Raw genomic sequence first — 17,277 nt, 5'->3', positions numbered from 1 at the left:
CTCGTTCTCTCTCCCTCTCTCTGTGGGGGGTAGGTAGAGAGATTTTCTGCCCCCCTGTCGAGGTTCTCCATGGGGGGTGCACTTCACCGAGCAATCCTGCTCCCCTCCTAAACCCCTGGGACCCTCTCATACCCGTTTCCACTTCTTCCTCTCGTCCCTCGTTCATCTCCTCCTCCCTCCCTCTGATCCCCCTCCCTCCCTCCCTCCCTCCCTCCCTCCCTCCCTCCCTCCCTCCCTCCCTCGTTAGTTTATCATCTTATTCCCCTCTGTTCATGTCCTTGTGAGGCTCCAGCTAACTAGAGCTCTGATCCCAGCTTCCAACTAATCCAACGAAGGTCCCCAACTTTCTCTTCCTCTTTGTTTGCTTCTCAGACTGTGTCTGGGTCTTGGTTTAAGTCTGAAGTCTATCTCTCTCTTTCCTTCTCTCCCTCTCTCTCCGTCTCCTTCCAGGCGCTTCTTAGTTTATCTCTCTCCTCTCTACCCGCCGCCGCTGCCCTCCCTCCCCTCCTCCTCCTCGCTCAACCCCCTCCTTTTTCTTCGTTATAAAAACACTTTTTCAAGCGTGAGACTCTTTATTTTTGTCTTTCAAGGCAAGAGCGTCTCATCTGAATGAGATTTGGCGCACGGCAGTCGGGTCGATGAGAAACCCAGAGGGTGGCCCGCTTAAGGGGGCGGCGGGCGACGTCTCAAAATAAATAAACATGGGTAATTTACTTGAGACCTGTGCTGGCTCCAAGCTTTTCTTTCCAAGGCAGTCCTCTCGTCTAAAGCACACAGAACAGAGCGGAACTGAACAGAAGATAAAGACAATAAAATGATGTGAGATCTTCAAATAGACTCATTATTTGGCTGTCAGAGAAGTGTTCTCTCTGTCTTCTCTCTTTGTGTTTCTCTATGAGCCTCCTTGCTGCTTTGTTCTCCTTTATTCTCCAAGACTAAATTATCTATATTACACATTAGTTGAAGCGGCCCTGGGTATAAAAGGGAATTGTTTTCTGTGAAGGCGGTGAGGGGAGACAGTCTATTGTCGGTCTATGCCAGTCTTTTGCTATTACCTGAGTGCAGGGCCAAAGCTAGATTTACAGGTACTGTATTTACAGTACAGGTTATTGGGCTTTATCAGTATGAACGGTTAATAACCTTTGTTTCACCTTAACTGTCTCATGGAATGACACCTGACTTCCATACTACAAAATACATAAACATGAATTGATAGTTAAAATAATACATAGGCTCCCTCTCTCTCGCTATCACACACATTCATTTACGGCCCAGCATCCCAGACTAGTTCGTAGTGTGAACGGTAGGTCAACTGTGAACATCAGGAATTAATAACGCAAGACAGGAAGCAAGCCCCCCGGTATACACTCCTCACTCAAAAACCATGCCCTGCTGTCAACCCACTACAAGCTCTGCTACATAGCCTGCCCTGCTGTCAACCCACTACAAGCTCTGCTACATAGCCTGCCCTGCTGTCAACCCACTACAAGCTCCGCTACATAGCCTGCCCTGCTGTCAACCCACTACAAGCTCCGCTACATAGCCTGCCCTGCTGTCAACCCACTACAAGCTCCGCTACATAGCCTGCCCTGCTTTCAACCCACTACAAGCTCCGCTACATAGCCTGCCCTGCTGTCAACCCACTACAAGCTCTGGTACATAGCCTGCCCTGCTGTCAACCCACTACAAGCTCCGCTACATAGCCTGCCCTGCTGTCAACCCACTACAAGCTCCGCTACATAGCCTGCCCTGCTGTCAACCCACTACAAGCTCCGCTACATAGCCTGCCCTGCTGTCAACCCACTACAAGCTCCGCTACATAGCCTGCCCTGCTGTCAACCCACTACAAGCTCCGCTACATAGCCTGCCCTGCTGTCAACCCACTACAAGCTCCGCTACATAGCCTGCCCTGCTGTCAACCCACTACAAGCTCCGCTACATAGCCTGCCCTGCTGTCAACCCACTACAAGCTCCGCTACATAGCCTGCCCTGCTGTCAACCCACTACAAGCTCCGCTACATAGCCTGCCCTGCTGTCAACCCACTACAAGCTCCGCTACATAGCCTGCCCTGCTGTCAACCCACTACAAGCTCCGCTACATAACCTGCCCTGCTGTCAACCCACTACAAGCTCTGCTACATAGCCTGCCCTGCTGTCAACCCACTACAAGCTCCGCTACATAGCCTGCCCTGTTGTCAACCCACTACAAGCTCTGCTACATAGCCTGCCCTGCTGTCAACCCACTACAAGCTCTGCTACATAGCCTGCCCTGCTGTCAACCCACTACAAGCTCTGCTACATAGCCTGCCCTGCTGTCAACCCACTACAAGCTCTGCTACATAGCCTGCCCTGCTGTCAACCCACTACAAGCTCCGCTACATAGCCTGCCCTGCTTTCAACCCACTACAAGCTCTGCTACATAGCCTGCCCTGCTGTCAACCCACTACAAGCTCCGCTACATAGCCTGCCCTGCTTTCAACCCACTACAGGCTCTGCTACATAGCCTGCCCTGCTGTCAACCCACTACAAGCTCTGCTACATAGCCTGCCCTGCTGTCAACCCACTACAAGCTCCGCTACATAGCCTGCCCTGCTGTCAACCCACTACAAGCTCCGCTACATAGCCTGCCCTGCTGTCAACCCACTACAAGCTCTGCTACATAGCCTGCCCTGCTGTCAACCCACTACAAGCTCCGCTACATAGCCTGCCCTGCTTTCAACCCACTACAAGCTCTGCTACATAGCCTGCCCTGCTGTCAACCCACTACAAGCTCCGCTACATAGCCTGCCCTGCGTGTGTGTGCTTAGAAACATCTGTAGGGATGGCACACTTCCAGTATAATAAATGCTTAAAGTCTTCACTCTGTATGACTGTGAAATGTTCACCTAATTGAATTGGTTTCATTTGGCTGTTATGGCTTTCATATATATTGCGTCTTTCCACTTGGTCTCACAACACTTTACATTCACCTCACCATCCATTTAGCAGCACCCACCTGCTGTTAACCAACAATGACAAATTGGATGTGCAAATGATGGGGATTGCTGTGATGGCTTTGAATGGTGTGTTTTATGACTAAGGTAGACAAGACATGAATGGACGAGGAGAGAGAGAAAAGCAACCATTTAGCAACTATTTAGAAGGATTTAAAAAGCAGTCATTGTTTCATTCATGGCCTGAAACTAGATTAACACTCCTACTCTGAGACGCTTTCTGAATACGGACCCTGGACTCTTTTCTATTTGAACACTTTCAGCATCTCTCATCAGACTCCAAACACACTCATTATCGCTTTCTCTTCTTCAATCATAAATGAGATCATTCAACAGTCAAAGACACAAGACAAAACCCCCCTCTGGGAACATTTGGTCACAGAGAGGCAGTTTGGCCCAGACTCACATGGCATATGGGCTTCTTTAGAATCTTCTATGGTTCTCTTTCTCTTTAGAATCATCTATGGTTCTCTTTCTCTTTAGACTCTTCTATGGTTCTCTTTAGAATCATCTATGGTTCCCTTTCTCTTTAGAATCTTCTATGGTTCTCTTTCTCTTTAGAATCTTCTCTCGTTCTCTTTAGAATCTTCTCTGGTTCTCTTTCTCTTTAGAATCATCCATGGTTCTCTTTAGAATCTTCTATGGTTCTCTTTAGAATCATCTATGGTTCCCTTTCTCTTTAGAATCTTCTATGGTTCTCTTTAGAATCATCTATGGTTCCCTTTCTCTTTAGAATCTTCTATGGTTCTCTTTCTCTTTAGAATCTTCTCTCGTTCTCTTTAGAATCTTCTCTGGTTCTCTTTCTCTTTAGAATCATCCATGGTTCTCTTTAGAATCTTCTATGGTTCTCTTTAGAATCATCTATGGTTCCCTTTCTCTTTAGAATCTTCTATGGTTCTCTTTAGAATCATCTATGGTTCCCTTTCTCTTTAGAATCTTCTATGGTACTCTTTCTCTTTAGAGTCAACTATGGTTCTCTTTAGAATCTTCTATGGTTCTCTTTCTCTTTAGAATCTTCTATGGTTCTCTTTCTCTTTAGAATCATCTATGGTTCTCTTTCTCTTTAGAATCTTCTATGGTTCCCTTTCTCTTTAGAATCTTCTATGGTTCTCTTTAGAATCTTCTATGATTCTCTTTAGAATCTTCTATCGTTCTCGTTCTCTTTAGAATCATCTATGGTTCTCTTTCTCTTTAGAATCTTCTATGGTTCCCTTTCTCTTTAGAATCGTCTATGGTTCTCTTTAGAATCTTCTATGATTCTCTTTAGAATCTTCTATGGTTCTCGTTCTCTTTAGAATCATCTATGGTTCTCTTTCTCTTTAGAATCTTCTATGGTTCACTTTCTCTTTAGAATTTTCTATGGTTCTCTTTAGAATCTTCTATGGTTCTCTTTAGAATCTTCTATGGTTCTCTTTCTCTTTAGAATCTTCTATGGTTCTCTTTCTCTTTAGAGTCAACTATGGTTCTCTTTAGAATCTTCTATGGTTCTCTTTAGAATCTTCTATGGTTCTCTTTCTCTTTAGAATCTTCTATGGTTCTCTTTCTCTTTAGAGTCAACTATGGTTCTCTTTAGAATCTTCTATGGTTCTCTTTCTCTTTAGAATCATCTATGGTTCTCTTTCTCTTTAGAATCTTCTATGGTTCCCTTTCTCTTTAGAATCATCTATGGTTCTCTTTAGAATCTTCTATGGTTCTCTTTCTCTTTAGAATCATCTATGGTTCTCTTTAGAATCTTCTATGGTTCTCTTTCTCTTTAGAATCATCTATTGTTCTCTTTAGAATCTTATATGGTTCTCTTTAGAATCATCTATGGTTCTCTTTAGAATCTTCTATGGTTCTCTTTCTCTTTAGAATCTTCTATGGTACTCAGGTGACCAAAGTAACTTCATTAGCCATCGATGCGTTGTATAGTTGTGTAATCTCAGCCACTGAGCCAAACTAGGGAAAAAATACACTAATTAGGCATATAAATAGAATGACAGAACATTAACTTGAATGGGAATGTCCGTTCTAGTAATTTTATTTCTACGTAATTAGGTATCTGGGGGGGCGGGGGGGTGAAACCATATGTGAAGTGTTGGTGGAAAAAAACATTGGTGGTGGTTAAATTATTGTTTTAACCTGGTCCCAGATCTGTTTGTGCTCTCTTGTCAACTCCTACCATTATTGCTACTTCTGGTAAGACTGCACAAACAAATTTTGGACCTGGTTATCTTTGGTTAGCTTACAGGGATACATTATTTCAGAACGTGAGTAACAAAGGTATTATCAACAAAGTGCAAGACAACATTCAAATACGATGTTGTGAGGTAGTATGTTGAGAGAGAGAGTGTACTGTGTAGCTTTAGTCCATATCCTGGGCTCCAACCAGCGACCCTCTGAACACGTCGACAGCCGTAACCCACAAAGTATCATTACCTATCGCTCCACATAGCCGCGGTCGTTGCAGAGCAAAGGAAACAACTACTTCAAGGCCTCAGATCGAGTGTCGTCACCGATTGAGCACTACTAGCGAAACGCTAACTAGCTAGCCATTTCACACTGATTACATTTCACATCGAGAGAGACAGTGTGTACTGTACATGACCAAGTGAAGAAGTGGTAAAAAAGTGTGTGTGTGTGTGTATGTGGTTTGGGAGCCAACTAATTACCTGCCATGTGACCGTGTTCTCATTCCGACCTCAGGAGTGGAAAGAGACGTTATTGGCAGGAAAACCGTTTTCACATGCTCTGAGTTTGTCAGTCAGGGTGGGCAACGATAGTCCTACGGACAATTACATAGACCTCAATCAGACAGACCCCTAGGCATCAACATAACACACACACACACTCGCGCTCTCTCTCTCTCTCTCTCGGGTGTGTTGTGGCTGGAGCCCTGGGCTTGTGAGAGCTCCACCGTGACGCTCATATGAGGCAGCTAGGGAGCCAGAGGAGCGAAGGGGAGAAAACGAGGAGAAAGCCTCTGAATATACTATGTGTGGAGGACTCAGATCTCACATGATTAGTATTCTGGTTTAGAACGAGACATAACACAACAGGTTACAACTTTTAGAATAGTAACATTATAGAATAATAGAATACACGTAATCAAACATGTTGGGTCATTTACCAGCTATTTCTTGTCAGAGTTTTTTTCCTCTGATATACACTGGCATGTTACAGTAGCAGCTGAAAAGGATTTATTAAAGCCTCTAAATGTCACCTAAACCTCTAGGTCAGGGGTGTCAAACTCATTCCACGGAGGGCCTTGTGTCTGCAGGTTTTTGGTCTTTCCTTTCAATAAAGCCCTAGACAACCAGGTGTGGGGAGTTCCTAACTAATTAGTGATGTTAATTCATCAATCAAGTACAAGGGTGGAGCGAAAACCCGCAGACACTCGGCCCTCCGTGGAATGAGTTTGACACCTGTGCTCTAGGTCATCAGGCTGATGATTATCCCGCACACCTGTCACCATCGTCTCGCGCACCTGCACCCCATGACACTCACCTGGACTCCATCACCTCCTTGATTATCTTCCCTACATCTGTCACTCCCTTTGTTTTTTTCCCCCTCAGGTGTTATTGACTCTGTTTTCACGGCGGTGCATTGTTTGTGTGTCGTGGTCATTGTTTGTGTGTCGTGGTCATTGTTTGTGTGTCGTGGTCATTGTTTGTGTGTCGTGGTCATTGTTTGTGTGTCGTGGTCATTGTTTGTGTGTCGTGGTCATTGTTTGTGTGTCGTGGTCATTGTTTGTGTTATTTATTAAAACATTCACTCCCTGAACTTGCTTCCCGACTCTCTACGCACTCGTTACACTAAAGTTAAGGCCACTATTCTCTCCTGGTTGTCATAGGTTCATGACCAATGGCATTTTCAATGTAAAGCTTGTCTTTAAAATGCAAAAATGTTGTCTCTGTGTTTGTGTGAGAGAGAGAGCCTGTGAACCTGCCTACATGTGTGTTTTAAATCTAATCTTACTCAGTTGGTTGTGCATTTGAGTTCAAACTCAGGATGTTGTTGTTTACCTCAGCAGCAAGATGTTGAGTTAGTGACATGGATAGCCTTCCTCCTCAACGTTGATTACTAGGAGGTTGATGTTTACCTCAGGGGCAAGATGTTGAGTTAGTGACATGGATAGCCTTCCTCCTCAACGTTGATTACTAGGAGGTTGATGTTTACCTCAGGTGCAAGATGTTGAGTTAGTGACATGGATAGCCTCCCTCCTCAACGTTGATTACTAGGAGGTTGATGTTTACCTCAGGGGCAAGAGGTTGAGTTAGTGACATGGATAGCCTCCCTCCTCAACGTTGATTACTAGGAGATTGATGTTTACCTCAGGGGCAAGATGTTGAGTTAGTGACATGGATAGCCTTCCTCCTCAACGTTGATTACTAGGAGGTTGATGTTTACCTCAGGGGCAAGATGTTGAGTTAGTGACATGGATAGCCTCCCTCCTCAACGTTGATTACCAGGATGTTGTTTACCTCAGGGGCAAGATGTTGAGTTAGTGACATGGATAGCCTTCCTCCTCAACGTTGATTACTAGGAGGTTGATGTTTACCTCAGGTGCAAGATGTTGAGTTAGTGACATGGATAGCCTCCCTCCTCAACGTTGATTACTAGGAGGTTGATGTTTACCTCAGGGGCAAGAGGTTGAGTTAGTGACATGGATAGCCTCCCTCCTCAACGTTGATTACTAGGAGATTGATGTTTACCTCAGGGGCAAGATGTTGAGTTAGTGACATGGATAGCCTTCCTCCTCAACGTTGATTACTAGGAGGTTGATGTTTGAAGCAATCTCCATTTTTAAGTAGTCTACTTTCTTCTCCATGATTGGTTGATCCCTCCTGATGACCCGGTTGGACATGACTCCAATGAAGTTGGAAGTCCCAACCTGTTGACTACATTAAAATAGTGGAAACTCTCAATGGCACTTCCCAATGCTAATACAGACTTTTGACCACTAGAGGCCTCTATCGTTGTCTATGGGATGGCCTGATGATGGTATATTATAATGGTAACAGACAGCTGGTCACAAGACTGGCTTTCATCCATCCCAGATTCCCTGATGAAGGAGAGAGGGAGAGAGAGAGAGAGAAATATATATATAGAGAGAGAGGTGGAAAGAGATAGAAAGCGAAAGAGAGAGTGTGTGTGTGTGTGTGTGTGTGTGTGTGTGTGTGTGTGTGTGTGTGTGTGTGTGTGTGTGTGTGTGTGTGTGTGTGTGTGTGTGTGTGTGTGTGTGTGTGTGTGTGTGTGTGTGTGGAGTCATCTGGGACAGTTGATCTCCTTCAGCTGTAATGATGATGAGAGGATGATGTTAAGATCGCGCCCCATTACCGACTGTGGCCCTCTAGGGTGTGTGTGTGTGTATGTGTGCGTGTGTGTGTGTCTGAATGCTCAGCGCTGTTGTCAAGCACTGAACTCAGTGGGAAGTCTGAATGTGCTATTTTCCCAATCATCTTAGCTTTCCACAATGTGGTTATCTACAAATTTTTATAACCATGCATCTAAAATAACCTGATAGAATTACATTTACATTTACATTTAAGTCATTTAGCAGACGCTCTTATCCAGAGCGACTTACAAATTGTCCACCAATCAGTGGTCAAGAAAGGATAGGATAAGTAAGGTTAACGGCGAGGTCACAGCATATACATAATATATAGTATGTCTCTTAGAGGAAACGCCCTCTAGAAAGAACCTTCGTGTGGTGTGAAGTCACCTGTCTGTCTGTCTGTCTGTCTGTCCGTCCGTCCGTCCGTCCGTCCGTCCGTCCGTCCGTCCGTCCGTCCGTCCGTCCGTCCGTCCGTCCGTCTCATTCTAGGGTTGTTTTCTTATTTATTTTCAGTATTTTCTACATTGTAGAATAATAGTGAAGACATCAAAACGATGTGTTATTCTACGATGTAGAAAATAGTACAAATAAAGAAAAACTCTTGAATGAGTAGGCATGTCCAAACTTTTGACTGGTACTGTATGTATGTGTGCATCGAGGGATTGTCTTGTGCAGACAAGCTGTACCCTAAGGGCCAAATGTCCTTTTCCACTTCCTCTGTCACCATGGCGAAATGAGCTTCTTTCCTTGAGGGACCCCTGTAGAGTGTTTGTGTGTGTGTGTGTGTGATTGTATGCGTGTGTGTGCACAAGATGTGTTTTCCAGGTCAGAGCGTTGTCAGGTAGGGGCCACCTCTCCTCTCCCCAGCGTTAGTTGGTTCTCTGGTGGCCGGATGAGATTGTTGTTTGTTCCAGGCATCTGTCAGAGCCTACAGTAACACAGCCTACAGTAACACAGCCTAGAGTAACACAGCCTACAGTAACAAAGCCTACAGTAACACAGCATAGAGTAACACAGCCTACAGTAACACAGCATAGAGTAACACAGCATAGAGTAACACAGCCTACAGTAACACAGTATAGAGTAACACAGCATAGAGTAACACAGCATAGAGTAACACAGCCTACAGTAACACAGCATAGAGTAACACAGCATAGAGTAACACAGCCTACAGTAACACAGCATAGAGTAACACAGCATAGAGTAACACAGCCTACAGTAACACAGCATAGAGTAACACAGCATAGAGTAACACAGCCTACAGTAACACAGCATAGAGTAACACAGCATAGAGTAACACAGCCTACAGTAACACAGTATAGAGTAACACAGCATAGAGTAACACAGCATAGAGTAACACAGCCTACAGTAACACAGCATAGAGTAACACAGCATAGAGTAACACAGCCTACAGTAACACAGCATAGAGTAACACAGCCTACAGTAACACAGCCTACAGTAACACAGCCTACTGTAACACAGCCTACTGTAACACAGCCTACAGTAACACAGCCTTCAGTAACGTAGCCTACAGTAACACAGCCTACTGTAACACAGCCTACTTTAACACAGCCTACTGTAACACAGCCTACAGTAAGTAACACAGCCTACTGTAACACAGCCTTCAGTAACGTAGCCTACAGTAACACAGCCTACTGTACCACTAACCAACTACAGTACCACTAACTAGCTACAGTACCACTAACTAACTACAGTAACACTAACTAACTACAGTAACACTAACTAAATACAGTAACACTAACCAACTACAGTACCTCTAACTAACTACAGTACCGCTAACCAACTACAGTAACACTAACTAAAGTACCACTAGCTAACTACAGTACCACTAACTAACTACAGGAACACTAACTAACTACAGTAACACTAACTAAAGTACCACTAACTAACTACAGTACCACTAACCAACTACAGTAAAACTAGCTACAGTAACACTCACTAACTACAGTACCACTAACTAACTACAGTAACACTAACTAACTACAGTACCACTAACTAACTACAGTAACACTAACTACAGTAACACTAACTAACTACAGTACCACTAACTAACTACAGTAACACCAACTAACTACAGTACCACTAACTACAGTACCACTAACTACAGTAACACTAACTACAGTAACACTAACTACAGTACCACTAACTAACTACAGTACCACTAACTAACTACAGTAACACTAACTACAGTAACACTAACTACAGTAACACTAACTAACTACAGTAACACTAACTAACTACAGTAACACTAACTACAGTACCACTAACTACAGTAACACTAACTACAGTAACACTAACTAACTACAGTAACACTAACTAACTACAGTAACACTAACTACAGTACCACTAACTAACTACAGTACCACTAACTACACTACCACTAACTAACTACAGTAACACCAACTACAGTAACACTAACTAACTACAGTAACACTAACCAACTACAGTAACACTAACTAACTACAGTTCCACTAACTAACTACAGTACCACTAACTACAGTAACACCAACTACAGTAACACTAACTAACTACAGTACCACTAACCAACTACAGTAACACTAACTAACTACAGTACCACTAACTAACTACACTACCACTAACCAACTACAGTACCACTAACTAACTACAGTACCACTAACTAACTACAGTAACACTAACTAACTACAGTACCACTAACTACAGTACCACTAACTAACTACAGTACCACTAACTACAGTAACACCAACTACAGTAACACTAACTACAGTACCACTAACTACAGTACCACTAACTAACTACAGCTCCACTAACTAACTACAGTAACACTAACTAACTACAGTACCACTAACTACAGTACCACTAACTAACTACAGTACCACTAACTACAGTAACACCAACTACAGTAACACTAACTACGGTAACACTAACTAACTACAGTAACACTAACCAACTACAGTAACACTAACTAACTACAGTACCACTAACTAACTACACTACCACTAACCAACTACAGTAACACTAACTACAGTAACACTAACTAACTACAGTAACACTAACCAACTACAGTAACACTAATTAACTACAGTAACACTAACTAGCTACAGTACCACTAACTATAGTACCACTAACTACAGTACTACTAACTACAGTACCACTAACCAACTACAGTAACACTAACTACAGTACCACTAACTAACTACAGTAACACTAACCAACTACAGTAACACTAACTAACTACAGTAACACTAACTAGCTACAGTAACACTAACTACAGTACCACTAACTACAGTACCACTAACTACTGTACCACTAACTAACTACAGTAACACTAACTAACTACAGTAACACTAACCAACTACAGTAACACTAACTAACTACAGTACCACTAACTAACTACAGTACCACTAACCAACTACAGTACCACTAACTAACTACAGTACCACTAACCAACTACAGTACCACTAACTACAGTACCACTAACTAACTACAGTAACACTAACTACAGTAACACCAACTACAGTACCACTAACTACAGTAACACCAACTACAGTACCACTAACTACAGTAACACTAACTAAATACAGTAACACTAACTAGCTACAGTAACACTAACTACAGTACCACTAACTAACTACAGTACCACTAACTAACTACAGTAACACCAACTACAGTAACACTAACTACGGTAACACTAACTAACTACAGTAACACTAACTAACTACAGTACCACTAACTAACTTCGCTAAGCTCGCTGTCTGGATGTCAATAAAATGACTTGATCCTCTGTCTGTCTCTGACACATGGCTCCGTTTTCTCTCATAATTAGCACCAAAACAGGCACAGTTATAGTTGTAGCTTTTTCTTGGAGCCTCAAACATCTAATAACTGTTGCTCAGTTTTTCATTTGTTTCTGCATTTTAATCACTGAAGAGTTCTGGAATTACTATGTCGGTTTCATATGGTTTATAACATCTAAATATGATTCACCGCTACAGCAGTGAACAAGTAGCAAAACAGCTTTCAGAGTGAATGAACTGTATGTGTGTGTATCTCTGTATGTATCTCTGTGTGTATCTCTGTGTGTATCTCTGTGCAGTCTCTGTGTGTATCTCTGTGTGTATCTCTGTGCAGTCTTTCTGTGCAGTCTCTGTGTGCAGTCTCTCTGTGCAGTCTCTCTGTGCAGTCTCTCTGTGTGTCTCTCTGTGTGTATCTCTGTGTGTATCTCTGTGTGTCTCTGTGTGTATCTCTGTGCAGTCTCTCTGTGCAGTCTCTCTGTGCAGTCTCTGTGTGTATCTCTGTGCAGTCTCTCTGTGTGTCTCTCTGTGTGTCTCTCTGTGTCTCTCTGTGCAGTCTCTGTGAGTGTTTGCAGAGTTACCTCTGTTGGTGGCCTTGGTTTAAGCCTCCCAGTGCTCCTCTAAAACACCTCTCCACCAACAGCCAGTAAATAATTTAGCCATGTTTAAAAAGAATGAGCCATGATTCTCCATGACCTGGCTTTCACTGGTCCCCCTCCCACGGGAACTGACTCCAAATATCTCTCTCTCGCTCTCGCTCTCGCTCTCACTCTCGCTCTCTCTCTCTCTCTCTCTCTATCTCTCTCTCTCTCTCTCTCTCTCTCTCTCTCTCTCTCTCTCTCTCTCTCTCTCTCTCTCTCTCTCTCTGCTCTCTCTCTCTCTCTCTCTCTGCTCTCTGCTCTCCTGTGAAGCTCAGCCTGCGTGTCTACAGGTATTCTGTAGGAAGAGGTGTCACAGTGCTGAAGTGCTCCCCTAGTGACAGGGGAAACAGGAAGACAGGTGTCCAATAGGAAAAGGTGACACAGGGTTCTTGGTGATGTGTACATCCATAGTGACAATGGAAGGCAGAAACAAGAAAATACTCTTCCACTTCTGACCCATATTAATATGCTATTTCCCAAGGTGGTGTACCCTGGGCCTTTCCCTATAAATTACAGTTATACTGTACTTATAAGACAACGCGACCCTGTCCTTCCACTCTGTCCAACCTTACCCCTTTCCCATAAGATACAGCTGTTGTACTGTCCAAGACAAGAGATACTGTCTTCCCTAACTCTCCAATCTTACCTCCCCTCTAGTGACAGTTGTATTGTACTCAATCATATGAGACTTTTAACACATATGAGACCTTTTCCCACTCTGTGTGACCTCCCACCTTCCCTATAAATGAGAGGAGTACTGTACTTATAATATGTAAGACAAGCGGCTCTTTCTAACCTTTCCCCGTAAAGAAGAGTTTTACTACACGTACTATTTGTGACAAGTTTTCTGTCCTCCCACCCTGTGCGACCTAGCCTCCCCTCCACTGTAAAGTGCTGCATGATAAGTGTGTTTTGTAGTAGTCTATAACAACCCACTCAGAGGGTCCCTCTGTCTCTTGGTTTTGTATGGCATAGAGGTTAGGTACACAAATAAAACCCAGTATAGTACGATGGGCGCCAGCTGTAATCACACACTCAACCACACGGTCACTGTGAGAGTGCGCAACCTGGTCTCCGGGCAATTCATAGGTAAGGCTGTATGTATCATATACTACAGTATACTGAAGCTAGAGCCAGGACCGGCCGTGAACCTCGGGACCTGGTGGTGTTAATGTACCAGCACTTGGTAGAGAGGTGTTAACGTACCAATGTGGTTGAAAGCATAGCCTCCAGCCCTGGACCCCATCATCAATATTCACTCAGGACTGGGGACATGGAGAGGAACAGATAAAATATTCATTACCAACCTCTCCTCTACTCCCCTACTCTCCTACCCTCCATTCTGCTTTTCTCTCCTCCTCCTCCTCCTCCTCCTCCTCCTCCTCCTCCTCCTCCTCCTCCTCCTCCTCCTCCTCCTCCTCTTCTTCCTCTTCCCCTTCCTCTTCTTCCTCTTCCTCTTCCTCTTCTTCTTCCATCGCCGTGTGCATCCCAAATGGCACCCTATTCTGTATACAGTGCATTCAGAAAGTATTCAGACCCCTTGACTTTTTACACATTTTTAGAATAAGGCGGTAACACACGTTACCGCCTTATTCTAAAAATAAAACCATTTTGTCATCAATCTACACACAATACTCCATAATGACAAAGCAAAAACCGTTTTTTAGACTTTTTAACAAATGAATAAACAATTAAACAGTAATACTTTATTTACATACGTATTCAGACCCTTTGCTATGAGACTCGAAATTGAGCTCAGATGCATCCTGTTTCATTGATCATCCTTGAGATGTTTCTACAACTTGATATGGTGTCCACCTGTAGTAATTTAAATTGATTGGACATGGCTGGTTCAAGCTAGCTCAATAGGCTAATGCTAATAACAAACTTTTTACAGCTAGCTAGCTAATAGTATCTGTATCACAGCCGGCCGTGATTGGGAGTCCCATAGGGCGGTGCACAATTGCCCCAGTGTCGTCGAGGTTTGGCCGGAGTAGGTTGTCATTGTAAATACAAACTTGTTCTTAACTGACTTGCCTAGTTAAATGAAGGTTACATTTTTTAAAATAAAAATTGTGAAGCAGCTTCAACGGTAAACTTGACCCCGCCCTTATAAATCAAAATCAAATATTACAGGTGGAGGTGTATCATGTTATTACTTAGCCTACCACAGAGATGACAGATGACCTTTTTATGGAGTCCCAAAGGAGTCATACCTAACCGCCCAGTGGCTTTCCATAGCCCCCCTACACACACGGTGGCTCACCCGGTCCATTGTGCTGACACTGCGCAGCAGAGAAACATATATATTTTTTTGCCAACCTGTCACTCAATAACTCAATCATTTAAACTTTTTTTTGCAATTTTTATATTGGGAGATAAAACTAAAACTGAGGCTACAATTTTAACCGGGCCTGACTCCTATCAACATTCTTGTTTGGGAAATTGCTCTTTGCTAAGAAGCTATTTTTGTTTATTTTTGACCATTTTAATTGAACACAATCACAGTAAGGTACTTAATTGTTACCCAGAAATGATTTGATATTGAGATTAAAAAATGGCTGCATTGGGCCTTTAAGGAAAAAAATGTCACTGCTGATTCTCAATGCTCAATTCAAATATTGTACATATGACCAAGAGGATGGAATGATTATTAATAAATATATATGTGACCAAGAGGATGGAATTAATATATATAATATATATGTGACCAAGAGGATGGAATGAATATTAATAATATATATATATATATATATATATATATATATGTGACCAAGAGGATGGAATGAATATTAATAATATATATGTGACCAAGAGGATGGAATGAATATTAATAATATATATGTGACCAAGAGGATGGAATGAATATTAATAATATATATGTGACCAAGAGGATGGAATGAATATTAATAATATTAATAGAGAAAGTATTCAGACCCCTTCATTTTTACACATTTTGTTACGTTACAGCCTTATTCTAAAAATAAAACCATTTCGTCATCAATCTACACACAATACCCCTTAATGACAAAGCGAAAACAGGTTTTTAGACATTTTATCAAATGAATAAACAATGAAAAACTGTAATACCTTATATACATACGTATTCAGACCCTTTGCTATGAGACTCGAAATTGATGTTTCTGAATACTTTCTCTAGTAAACTCAATTGATTAGACATGATTTGACAAGCACACACCTGTCTATGTAAGGTTCCACAGTTGACAGTGCATGTCAGAGCAAAATCCAAGCCATGAGGTCAAAGGAATTGTCCGTTGAGCTCCGAGACAGGATTGTGTCGAGGCACAGATCTGGGGAAGGGTACCAAAACATTTCTGCAGCATTGAAGGTCCTCAAGAACACAGTGGCCTCCATCGTTCCTAAATGAAAGAAGTTTGGAACCACCAAGACTCTTCCTAGAGCTGGCCGCCCGGCCAAACTGAGCAATCGGGGGAGAAGGGCCTTGGTCAGGGAGGTGACCAAGAACCCGATGGTCACTCTGACAGAGCTCTAGAGTCCCTCTGTGGAGATGGGAGAACCTTCCAGAAGGATAACCATCTCTTCAGCACTCCACCAATCAGATCTTTATGGTAGAGTGGCCAGACGGAAGCCACTCCTCAGTAAAAGGCACATGACAGCCCGCTTGGAGTTTGCCAAAAGGCACCTAAAGGAATCTCAGACCATTAGAAACAAGATTCTCTGGTCTGATGAAACCAACTCTTTGGCCTGAATGCCAAGCTTCATGTCTGGAGGAAACCTGGCACCATCCCTACGGTGAAGCATGGCGGTGGCAACATCATGCTGTGGGGATGTTTTTCAGCGGCAGGGACTGGGAGACTAGTCAGGATTGAGGGAAAGATGAACGGAGCAAAGTACAGAGAGATCCTTGATGAAAACCTACTCCAGAGTGCTCAGGACCTCAGACTGGGGCGAAGGTTCATCTTCCAACAGGACAACGACCCTAAGCAGACAGCCAAGACAACGCAGGAGTGGCTCCGGGACAAGTCCCTGAATGTCCTTGAGTGGCCCAACCAGAGTCCGGACTTGAAACCGATCGAACATCTCTGGAGAGGCCTGAAAATAGCTGTGCAGCGACACTCCCCTCCAACCTGACAGAGCTTGAGAGGATCTGCAGAGTATAATGGGAGAAACTCCCCAAATACAGGTGTGCCAAACTTGCAGCGTCATACCCAAGAAGACTCAAGGCTGTAATCGCTGCCAAAGGTGCATCAACACAGTACTGAGTAAATGGTCTGAATATTTCTGTAAATGTGATCTTTTTCTGTTTTTTTTTTCTACATTTGAAAAATATATAGAAACCTGTTTTTTCTTTGTCATTATGTGGTATTGTGTGTAGATTGATGAGGTGGGAAAAAAACGATTTAATCAATTTAATCAATAAGGCTGTAACGTAAGAAAACGTGTAAAAAATGAAGGGGTCTGAAAACTTTCCAAATGCACTGTAGTAGGAAATAGGGTGTGCCCTATAGGCCCTGGTTAAAAGTAGTGCACTAAATAGGGAATAGGGTGCC

The sequence above is a fragment of the Salvelinus fontinalis genome, chromosome 28 (assembly GCF_029448725.1).
Source record: "Salvelinus fontinalis isolate EN_2023a chromosome 28, ASM2944872v1, whole genome shotgun sequence".
Lineage (NCBI taxonomy): Eukaryota > Metazoa > Chordata > Actinopteri > Salmoniformes > Salmonidae > Salvelinus > Salvelinus fontinalis.
This window is presented reverse-complemented; position numbering follows the sequence as displayed.